Here is an 11,922-nt window from a genome sequence, read left to right on the forward strand (position 1 = left end):
AGCTGAAGGAAGGGGAAGGGTGGCTGTGAGCTTTCCCGGAGCTGAAGGAAGGGGAAGGATGGCTGTGAGCTTTCCTGGAGCTGAAGGAAGGGGAAGGGTGGCTGTGAGCTTTCCTGGAGCTGAAGGAAGGGGAAGGGTGGCTGTGAGCTTTCCCTCGAAGAGGCGAGGCTGCTTTGTGTCCAGAGACCAGGAGCCTCTCGAGCTGCTGGGCTGGGCTCTATCTCCTCATGCTGCCACCGAGGAGCTGCCCACAGGGGCTTTAGGTTGCCCTCAAGTAAATTGTCTGCTGGAACGGGTGGTATCAGGGTAAATTGTCTGCCAGAACGGGTCAGTCTGTCTGAGGAGTCTTTCTGAGCCCTGTTTTCCATTCTTACGCACACACACACAATTCTTACCGGTGTGGGTCAGTGTGTGGCTCGAGGCTGTGTGGACCAAAGAGATGTATTTTGCTTGTAATTAGGTTTTCTCTAAGAATCAGCTGGCAAGCTAGTGCTAGTCTTCATACGATTCATCTAATTCTTTTTATAAACTCTGCTGCACAGGCGATAAATGAATGATGGGCAGCGCTGAGTTTGTTTTCTTTCCTCTTGTCAAATTAGCCTAACGGGCTTTCCAAGTGCTTTTTAGGACAGCCATGTGCACAGATGCTCAGAAACGTCTTTTCCTCTGAAGATTCTCTTCTCTTCACATGAATGTGTGTTTTTTGAACAAAGCACATATGACGTACACCAAATGTTTTTCTGTGACACCGTCTCTGTGCCTCCCCACTGTTTGTACAAACGCAATAAATGTGCGGGGACGTACTTGATGCAGTTGCAGCCAGCAGCAGCAGACATCTGTGCTCCGAGGCATCCGTGAAGTCTGAACTTATAAGGAGTTGAAGGAGGGTTTGGGACCTGGCGCTCGGCTTCAGTGCAGAATTGCAGAGAGATGGGGTCATTGGCACGAGCACTCCACAGCTTTTCCCTCGCCTCTTGCGACGGGGGTTTAAATGAACCATCCCTTAAGTGTGCTTCAGCCTGTTTGCTTTGTCTGCGGGGATGAAATAGTTGCCTGAATGAAGTCTGCCCATTCTTAACCGCTGAGAGGAGCTTTCTAAAGATGACAGAGTCAGCCCCAGCCTCTTGCTGAGGAGCGGGGCCATGTAAGGATTTGCATTCCTCCCGCTAGCTCGGAAACTCAGATATTTGGTTTTACAAGAGGAGGAGAGACATAGTGGAGGGAATTGTTTTACTGGGCAAGTAGGTTGTAGGTAGGAAGGCAGAGACCATGATTATAATAATTAAGTGTAATTAAGCACGGCTGAGAATGGAATTGAAAAAAGGAAGGAACATGCCTGATTAGCCCACAGAATTTACTGTTGGAGGCTGTTGGAAAGACCAGTGACACAGTTTTTAAAACAGGTTCAATTTAGTATGAAGTTCTTCCCAATTTTAACAGCGTTGTGAGAATTCCTCGGATGCGCTGCGTTCGAGAAGGGTGCTGCTGAGCAAGGGGATGTCCAGACAAGAAATAATTCAGCCAGTTCTTGCGCTGGGAGGTTTTCTGGCTGCAGGGAGGTTGCTGTGGATGTGCAGCCCTGGGAATGCAAGAAGCCATAACCAAGACAGAGCTGGGAGAGCAGAGCTGGTGGCCTGCGAGGGCTGTGCTGTGGGTGGCCACGTGGAAAAAGATCTTGTAGGGCAGGAAAAAGAGTTGGAAAAGTAGGATTTCCACCCTGCCACGCTCAGCAGGAGCCCCAGCCGCTCGTACTGCTCATTCTGGTGTGGGCAAAGGATGAGAAGGAAAGGACAAAAGAAGGATTTTACTCAGTGCTACCACAGGTCCGGCCGATAATGCCCAAGGTCCCGATCCGTGTCCTGCACGGCCCGGGGCTGTGCAATGCAGGAATATCTTCCAAGCCTGCGTGCGTGCCCATCTCCTGTCCAGCCGCTGCCACAGGGATGGGTGACAGCAGCACCGATAATGTTAATGATAGAAGCTGCCAGTCTCTCCAGCAGGTGTTGATGATGGATGGCATAAATGAAATTATATTTGAGGTGTGGGCAGCCAGCTGTAAAGTCATCAAACAGGAAAGGTCACGCAAGTAATTTACACCAGAAGTCCTCTGTCCTCAAAGCCATAAGCAGAGGATAAATATGTGCAAGCGAGCAGAGAGGGATGTTTTTTTTGTCTGAGGCCGAATCTCTGAGACACGAGCGCTATATCCCCTGTGTATCCCCCTCACAATTCCCTTCATTGCTGTTGCCCTGTGCGGAGCTCAGGGAGTAACAAGCCTTTGGCATGGTTTGGTCGTGATGCTGCTGGCTCCTGTCTGACGTGGGGTAGAAAGGGGCTGGAGAGGGGCAGCCCCCAGGGCTTGGGGAGCTCCTCGGCTGCTGCCCCCGGGCTTGGGCTTCTGAAGGTGCCTGAAGAAATATGCTGCCCACTTTTTGCTCCATGCCGGTAGCGTTTAGGTGCTTAATTTATTCTTTAGATGTAGATAAATGTGGAAAACAACAAGGGGGAGTTAAACCGTTTTTGACTCTTTGCTGGAGGTGCCTCGAAGCACCACGCAGCCTCCACGTGGGACCCCAGGCACTGGGAGGGGGTAACTGCTTTTTCCAACACTTTCCCAATACTTACACCAGGATGATCTTCAAAAATGCCTCTTGAATCTGGTCACTGTGAGGGGCACAGGGAGGACTGGGCCAGGCACACTGGCTGTGCCGGCTGCGGCTCCCGCTGGTCACTGAATTGCTGAGGAAGGTGGGAGTGTGTGTGTTTGGATGGGGGGGGGGGAGTATGGAGAAGCCAGTGGTTATTTTGGGAGGTGCAAGAGGGGAGCAAACAGCCCAGCTTTCATTTTCCAGCCAGCTGGTGCTGATTCAGGATGTTTTTGCAGCGACAATTGCGTGGAGCTCAGCCACCGAGGGCTTGGTTACATGCTCTGGCTGCAGTTACATGCGCAGCAGCATTTTACCTCCCTCATCGTCTCATTTCTCACTGCATGGGCCACTGGTGGTGCTTTTAGGAGAAGCAATAAGATGGCAGGAGGGTATGAGAAAGCCAAGACCTCCAAGCCGGATTTTCTTCTTCTTTTCCCTAGCCTAGTGGGATCACATGCTTTGCTGTAACTATTTCCAGACCCCTCTTCAGCATTTGCAGGACTAAGCGTGATCCTTTGACACATCCCCATGTGATGGAAAATGCACAAGAATGACACAAACCTTTATAAATATTCTTTGATGATTTTTTTTTTTTCTATTAAACTAAAACCAGATCTTCATGCATTGTTCACACTGTTAGTTCTAATTACACAGAGCAGATAAACGGCCTTTTTGAAACGCTTTCTCAGGTTCTGGTCTCGCTCCACGGCCCTTTCAATGAACTGGCAACATCACAGAAAAAATCTTTGCTTCCCCAGCCACAACAAATACAGCTTTTGGTGGACCCAGTTTCAGGCGTTCTCCCTCCCCTTCCTTGCCCTGTCTCCAACCTCCCTGCTGCCGTTTGCAGAGCTCTTCCTACGTGGCTCTGGTGAGGGATTAAGCACGGCCAGCCGCAGGGATGGCAGGCGTGGGAGGTGGGAGCTTCGTCCCTGCTCTGCCCGCAGCCTCGGGGTGACCTTGCGCTTCGCTCGCCCGTCTGCAGCTCACGCAGGAAACCGCAGCCCTGGAGAGCTGCCCCGAGCAGCAGAGCAGAGGGGCCCCAGGTTTGCAGGACGGTTATTTTCTTACGTTGTATATGACTGGTTTGGACTCGTTTATCAGACCAGATGCCTGGTTTTCTGTCTGCTGGCCGCGGAGCTTTCTCCTTCCACCCAGATCCTGCCACCGCGGCAGGTGTGTTGGCACAGTGCTCGGACCCTGAAGCCTGAAGTCCATCTGGAGAAGTCACTCCCCTGACTCCCTGTCCGTGAAAACAGCTGGAAAGGGACTAGCACCCAGCAGAATAGCTGATGCCTTCCGAGCATCGGGATACGGCCTGGTTCAAGCCTGTATCTGCATCCTTCTAGCTCTGTTTTGTGCTGTATCCCGGGTCTCTCGCTGTACACACGTGTCCAAAAGCCCGTGGTGCCTGACAGGGTGATGCAGATGCTGCTGGGCCCAGGGAGTCCCAGGCCTGCATGGAAACACACCCGCCTGCAGCATGGAGGGAGCTCTGGGGCACAGCCCAAGGAGCTCACATCCCAAGCAAAACCCCCTCCACAAACCTAAACAAATCTCTTCCACCCCAATAAATAAATATTTCTGGCCAAAAAAAAAAAAAAAAAGAAAAAAAAAAAAAAAAGAAAAAAAAAAAAAAAAAGGAGATATACACCTCACCTACCTCCTGTTGCTATTTTTTCCAGTTGCTACACAAACAGTTTTATTTCTGGCTCCTGCCTGGTGCCAGGTCCCAGCCTGCTGCAATGTAATCTCATGTTATTGGTTTAAGCACGTCGGGGCGGATACGGCGCTTTCAGAGCAGAGCCCTTCCAGCGCGGCCCCCGGCACCTGCTCAGCCTGACCCCGGGCACTTTTAGCCTGTTGCTCGGTGGCCCAAGTGTTTTTCCACCACGTGCAGAAACCCAGATAAAGCCCTGTCAGCGCCCCGCTGCCACCGGCACCCGTGCAGGGAGGAGAGCGCTGAGCTGGGGGGGCGGTGGGAGACTCCACCACCAACCTCCTGTATTGACCCCCCAGCTCCTGACCCCGGCCGTGCCCAGAGCAGGGCCACGGGGGTCCCTGCGCCCCGACTCCTTACACCAGTGCTGACCCCCAGCCTAACCAGCTCTTTGGCCACCCTGTGCCTTACGCCGAGGCATCGCTCACAGCCTCTCTCGGCCACCGTTTGTGTGTGGGGGGGGTTCAGCTGACCCCATTTTTATCTTCTCAGGGGTTGTGCTCCTCTTTCCCCCCTCCCTGCAGGCAGGGCAGGCAGTGCTCATTGCTGGCACACTTGGGCGCCTGGGGTTCAGTGAGGCCCAACTGCTGATTATTGGTAATTAATGCTGTTAATTGCCACGGGAGAAGCTTCCCTCCAGCAGTGCTCGGGAGTTGCTGCTGCGGAGGGGTGAGAACTGGGGCTCTGCCCGCTCTGCAGCCCCCCTCCCCGTGAGCCCTTGAGCTTTGCTTTGGGCTGTGCTCGAAGGTGAGTTGGGCTCCCAACAACGAGCCTTCTCCAGGTGGAGTCCAGCAGCGGGGTGTGAGGGGCTGTTCTGTCTGGGGTGTGTAACCGCCCAGGTTTGTGTGGAAACCTGCAGAGAGCAGCCGCTGTCACGTACGTGGATGGTTTTAGGTTACAGCTAGCTAGCACGGCTTCTGTTTGCTGTACAAAGCGCCTGGAGAGGCCACGTTGAAAAACACAGAGGGCAAACTCTGCTCTGAGGCTTCTGTGGTCGTTTTAGAGCAACCGCTGGGCTGGGAGGCAGCTGTGGGAGCAGAAAGAACCATCCCAGTGTGGCCATCCCATTAGCAGGGCCTGGGCTGAACTGGGAGCATCTGCGTGGTCCCCACTGGCACACGGTGGCTGCCCTGATGTAGGGACTTGGGTGAAAATTGTCTCCTCCAGCTCACAGGGGTCCTTCAGGGAAGACAGCGAGCAGCGTGTGGGCCGTGTATGTCCCTCTGGATTAGGGCCAGCCCAGGAGCTGCTTATGCTAACAGAGCTAATCTCCGTAATCTTGTCACACAAATGCCTCCTCTCTGCTGGCAGACCGCAGGGATTTGGGTTATCCCAGCAGATGTAGGTGCACGGGGAGGTGGCAGGGAGAGGTGGCACATCTGGGGCTCGCGGGGGCCCTGCCAGGCCGGGCTCAGCCCCCTCTCCTGCAGCGCGGGGTGAGCTGCCGTCCGGGGGCAACACACCTCGGGATGCTCTGGTTAAAAGGAAGTTCCTTCGCCCCAGCCCTGTGCCTGTAACCCCCGTGTCCTTTTCCACGCTAGGCCACGTTTTTCACCATTCCTGCTGCTCCCTCCAAGGGGATCTCCAACTCCCTGCGTGTCCTCCTGTGGGTCACCCGCCCTTGGCTGACGGGCTCAGGCTGGGGAGACTGTTGGTCCATCTCTGGGTCTGGTTTAGTTTATTTCCTCGTGTCAGGCCTCCGGCAACCTTTTCAGATCACAAATACTGCTGGCTGGGCCCCTGCGAGGGGTGTCTGTGCCACGCAGGCACGGGAGCGCACGGTCCCTTCTGACCCCCTCCAACGCCACCTCTTGCTGACGAGGAGCTGAGTCTGTTCAAACCCATCGGAGTTATTTTGAGGAGCCTCTGGGCTCCGTATCTCTGATCCAGAGCTGCCGTTACCTGCACACAGCAAGGAGTGCTGTGGAGGGATGAGGCAGGATCTGCCTTCCCGCCTGTCACCGGGCAGCGAAGCAGACAGAACTGTCCTACAAAACGTGACACGTTTGGCTGGAGACCCCCAGGGACCACGGCGGCTGTGCAGGGGCCCAGGACCCTCAGAGAACTGGGCGACTCTCGGATGGGGTCCGTGGCACACAAGGGACCTATTTTTATTCAAAGAATCAGAGGCTCTTGGTCTGATCGCTGAGCTGAAATCCCGGCCCCTCTCCATAGTGGCAGTGCTGTGGATTTTCTTTGAAAATAAATAAAATAAATCTACATTTAGGAAAAGCGATGTCAGGGCTAGACATGGGGTGTGGATCGCTCCTTGCTCCAAGGCCACGAGGCCGCTCGGCTGCTCGGATGTGCCTTAGACAAGAACTAATATTTGCTTGCAAGCTCAGTTTTCCCTTGTGTGGGATCTGTGGTTTTGCTTGTCAGTTGGACTACGTCCCTTTCAAAGCAAATTATTTTAGAAGATATATATTTCTGTATTTCTGAGCAGCGGTTTTTGTGACTGTGAGTAGTGGCTTTTATGACTGTGAGTTAGGGAAGTACATTTGGCATCATCTTGTGGGCGATGAATCAAGATACAGTTTCCAGGTAGAAAAATCACCCGGGTGAGAAAAGCAGCATCAAGGGGTCAGTGCTGGGGGCTTTTGTGTGTTTTTAACGTGCTCTTTCCTTGGGCTGAAGGCTCCCTGAGGCAGCGGGGTTGCTGCCCGAGGTGGGCACGTGTAAGATGCACCCACAGCATCTCGGTCTGCCCGTGCTGGTCCCGAGCCCAGCGGCCGCGGGGCGCGCGTCCTCCCCGGCGCCGTGTGTAGGGCCGGCCAGGGAAGGGGAGGAAAATCCTCGTAGTCGTCAGTCAGACGGATATAATCCTGACCAATATTTCCTGACGTGTCTTGCAATTATGGGCTCTGTGTGTCAGCTAGAGTATGTGCAGCGGGAAGGGTTTGCGGAGCCGTCCCGCTCGGGTATGCCAGCAACGCCGGAGCCTGCCGGGTGCTAATCTGCCGAGGGGAAGCCCGGCCTGGAGCTGCCGCCTCTTCCCACCATGTGCCAAGGGGAATTTCTCCTTCCCCTTCTGCCGCAGAAGGGTGGTGCTGGTGGGGAATATTCCTGGCAAGAGATATTGCCAGTCAGAAACATCCCCTGCTCTGGCAGGGTTAGGAGAGGGGGTCTCCATCTAAAAGCTATTGCTCAGACTTGTCCAGAGACAAGCAGATGGAGGGAGAAAATTCACCGTTACTTTTTGGGTAATAAATCCCAGTTTATAATAGCTCCTTTCATCCCAAAGGATCCCACAGTGCTTTATAAATAGATCCGCAACCCGTGGGCCAGGATCACTTCCAAGCCGGGAGCGGCAGCCGCTCCCCGGGAGAGCGGAGCAGCTGGTGGGACCCGCGCGGGAGATCCCGGAGCGACGCAGCTCGGCGCAAAGCAACCCGAGAGCTGGGCTGGGGGCCGGGGGGGTGCAGCAGGGCAGCAGCTCCTCGCACCCCGCCGCGTCTCCCTTGCCAACGCTGCGCTCCCTTTGCGTGGAAAAAAAAGGTGCGGCGCTACATTTCCAGTGCTGCATCCCATCCTTATCCCAATCCTCCCAGTTACGAATGACATTAATCGCTGTAATGGGGATTAACAATATCTTTTCAATTCCATTACCCCTATCCTAAAAGCATGTGGGATTATTTAAAGGTATTATCATTTTTTAAGTGGGATAGCTTTTCACCAGCCTCATGCTCATCCAGATCTACCCAGGGCGAAGAACAGGATGCATGCAGCCTTAATGATCATTCCCCTCATCTTCACGGTCTATTTTTCCTGGTAACTCTGCTATAATCAAATGACAATCGAGTTTATTACTTGCCAGAGAAAGCGTGTGAGCAGATCAGCCGCTTTGTGTCACGTAGATGTGAAGGCTGAGCCCGCTGCTGGCCGCTGCTTTTCTCCCTAATGGAGATGGGAGTGGAAGGAGGGAAAAATTGCTTCTCATTCACACTCAGATGAATTTTCTCGTGGCTGAGGAGTGGTCAGTGCTGCTGGGTTTGGCATTTGTAGAGGGGTTTTTTGGGTGCGGGTTTTTTTTTTTGTTTTTTTGGTTTTTTTTTTAATTTCTTGATAGCAAAGGCGGTAGCTGCCAGACCCGGTGGGCTGTGTGAGGGGGATGTTGCTCCTGGGGTGGTACAAAGCTGCGTGATGTGCGGGGAGGGGAGCGGGTGGATGGGAGAGGATCTGGCCGCGCTCCACGCTCGCATCCCTCTGCCTCTGACAGATCGCGGCGCAGACGAGTGTCCTGGTGCTTGTGGGCCCGATTTTAATCGGTTAATGGAATCCCTGGAAGTAGGTCCCCAAATCTGAGGACTAGCCTGCCTCCAGCCTGGCTGCAGGACTAGGGGAGAGGGTTTTGCTGTGAGCGCGTGTGCCAGCGCCCCGGCACCGCTCACCCCGGGGCTTCCCCGTCCAGCCCAGACGGGGCGACGCGCTTGGCAGGGCCTGGGCCATGACTCCGGGGTTTGGCCTCCTCCCGGCTGGGCTTGGGGAGCGGCCGGGGGAAGGGGTGAACGGGGCATCTCCCCTCCCGGGACGTGCGGGGAGAACAACCAGCCACGCAGCCCACGGGGCCGGGTCCCCTTCGGGGGGGGCGCACGGGGCAGGGGCACGTCGGGGGGTGTGTTCCCCCCAACCGGCCCCGCACCCCCACGCAGGTTGTACATCGCTCCTCGCCCTGCGGGGCCCTGCGGGGTGGGAGGCGGCGGGGCGGCAGCAGCCCCCGGGGGCCAGGCGGGGCGGGCGAGCGGTGGCCCCGCGGGGCTACGTGGGGACCGGGGGCCACCTCGTGGCGGCTCCGGGCCGCGTTTCGAGGGATGAAGTTTTGCAACGTGCTGGGTTCCCATCGCTGCACACACCCCCACACCCCCCCCCGACATCGGATTGCGAAGGGGCACCCCCAGCCCCGGAGTCACACCCCCCCCGCACCCCCAGGCTGGAAAGCCGAGGGACTGGGACCTTCTGGGACCTTCTGGGGGTCCCGGTGTCCCGGCGGGGGGGCCCCGGGTGGCCTTGCCGGCAGCCAGCAGGGCAGGAGCCGTCGCCCCGGGTGAGCAGTCGAGGAATTTTCCGTGGGAAACGTGGGACCGGGGGCTCCCAAACCGTGCCCCCCCTCCCCCGGAGTGGTGTTTATCTTTGAAATAGCTGAAGGGTCCGGTTACAAAGCAAATAGGAATGAAACCAAAGGAAACGGAGTAGCAAAATGGGTCAAGAATTTTCCTTTGACCGGATTCCTCCTTGAGGAAAAAACTGGATTTAAAGGCTCATTTCCCCAAGATGTGCTGAGACGACCCCAAGTTTTTTTTGGGGGGGGAAATGCTCGGAAAACCCCACGGCGTGTGCTGCTGGCTTCAAAGCATCTGGGATCTGTTGGCACAGGGTACACTGATCTAGCTCTGCCCCCCCAAAACCTCTTGTTCACTGGGGTGAGGGGCACAGGGTCAGATTCTGGGAGATGATGCAAATCGCAGCATTAACAGGGGATTAAAATAATAGGAAATTTTCTTGCTGCAAACACTTACTCCGCGATGTGCCGGGAGCGGGCAAAGGCCTCCTGCTGCTCTGTGGGTTTGGGAAACTTGGGACCCGCATGAGAGGCACCCACAACTCGCTGAGTTTTATTTATAAAGCTGCCAGTGCCTGGTGTAGGTTTACTCACTCTCCCATCTGGTGACTATCGCTGCCACCTCCTGACAGATGCTCCGTCTCTTGCTGCTAATGACGTACTTTGATTAGTTGGATCCGCTGCTTCACCCAGCTATTGATCCGTCACTGGTTAAAAACTGGCTTTTAGAATCATCAGCTGGCGTTTTTAACAGGTGGGGTGTTTTTATTGGCTTGAATAAAAAAAGTGAGAGGGTGTTACTGATCACAGAAGGTGCTGGGATGGCAGATGTGGGCCAGATGCCTCCTGCTCTGGTTCAGGGGGCTCTGCCTGCGTGTAGGGACTGGCAGAACTTATGGCTCTTCTCTCTCTGCCCTGGCTCTTCTCTGTCCTTCTCCTTTCAGGCTCCGGATTCTGTTTTCTTCTGGTGGCAGCTGCTTGTTGAGGACCTGGTGTGGGTCTTGTGTACTGTGGGCCTGATGTTCCCTGTCCTGAGTGCCGTGGTCATTTTATTTCGCTGTTGCTTTCCTTTTAGTTGCAAATAGAAGAGGGAAGTCCCGCTCCCATGGCTTGTTCTGTCCTTGTGACACCAGCGAAACTGCTGACACCAGTGCGGATGGAGACGGTTTGTGACCAGACCCCCCCCTCAGTGTGTTTCTGAGGGTCTTCCAGAGCTCTCGCACGGAGACCAGAGCCCGTGTGTGACCTGGGGCTGGGGGTGCTTGTCCCCTCGCAGCCCCGGGGACACGGCTGCTGGCTCCGTGGGGCCTGGCAGCGTGTTCTGCCCCCGTGGCGTGCCACCCCCCCGGCTGTGCCACGCGGGGTGGGCTCGTGTGTGTGGCTGGACACGTACCAGGATGCAAAAAACCAGGGGCTGGGCCTCAGGAGGTTGCTCGAGGCTCTGCTGGTTACTCCTGGTGTGACTTTGGGGGTGTTTCTTCATCTCTCTTCCCCAGGCCACACTCGCTGCTTTCCGTGGGACAGCTAGGTGAGAGAGGGCTGAATCTCAACCACCGTGTGTCCTTTACTTAGAAAACAGGGATTTTTGGTGACAAGCAGGCTGTGCTTTTGATATCTGTAAATGAAAAGTCCTTATTTCCCGTAGAGCTCTGGCTGAAGAAATGTTCATTAGGTTTTGCTGGACACGGGGCAGCTCAGGGGCACGTTGCACCTCGGCTTCGCTTTTAGCCTGGCCGGTGTCTGCCGCGTTCTGGATTGAACGTGGGAACGGGGGTTAATTTGTCACCGTCGGGTTGGGGTTTATTCTTTCTGGACTGGTTTCTCGTCCCGTGCCTCTGCCCCGATGCTCTGCGGGCTGAGGGTGCTCTCTGGTCTTGGGAGATAGAGCCGGAGCTGGGGGAGGACGGAGGGATGAGGCCCGGCAGTTCCTGACCCCCCCGAGCTGGCTGGTGTCACCTCGGGGACCCTTTGGGGCACCGGCAAGACACCAGTCGCCTTAGCTGGGTGTCACTGGGGGGGACTGGGAACGCCATCACCCGTTGACATCCCACCGCGGGCTCCACGAGAGCGGGGAAACAGCCGGGTCGGGGCGGGGGGGGGGGCTGAGACCCGCACCCCACCCAGGCGCGGGGCTCGCCTCTTGCCCCCCCCGCGCTGTCCCGCAGCCCCTTTTAAGCGCTAAGCCCCCCCGCACTGCCCCGTCCATCCCCTCCAGAAGCGCAAGAGCCCCCCCGGGGGAAGCGGAGGGGGGGGGGGCGGGCCGCGCTCCGCCCCGTCCCTCCGCCGACGGAGCGGGGCCGGCCGCGGCGAGGCGCTGACATCAGAGCCGGGCCGCGCCGCGGGGGGAGAGGAGGAGGAGGAGGAGGAGGAGGAGGAGGAGGAGGAGGAGGAGGAGGAGGAGGAGGAGGAGCCGCCGCCGCACCGGAGCGATCGCTCTTCTCGGGGCGCACCGGCGGGGGGCGGCGGCGGCGGCGCTGCTTCACCCCCCCCCCCCG

The 11,922-nt window shown here is 56.4% G+C and overlaps 1 long non-coding RNA gene across 1 annotated transcript; it reads right to left on the reverse strand.

Moving 5' to 3' along the window:
* Window positions 1-10,166: 10,166 nt before the first annotated feature.
* Window positions 10,167-11,465, reverse strand: LOC141969657 (uncharacterized). Its single transcript, XR_012635082.1, has 2 exons — window positions 10,821-11,465; window positions 10,167-10,565 (listed from the first exon to the last, which is right to left on the reverse strand). It is a non-coding gene; the product is annotated as an uncharacterized LOC141969657 (long non-coding RNA).
* Window positions 11,466-11,922: the final 457 nt, after the last annotated feature.

This window comes from Athene noctua, chromosome 23, assembly GCF_965140245.1.
Source record: "Athene noctua chromosome 23, bAthNoc1.hap1.1, whole genome shotgun sequence".
Classification (NCBI taxonomy): domain Eukaryota; kingdom Metazoa; phylum Chordata; class Aves; order Strigiformes; family Strigidae; genus Athene; species Athene noctua.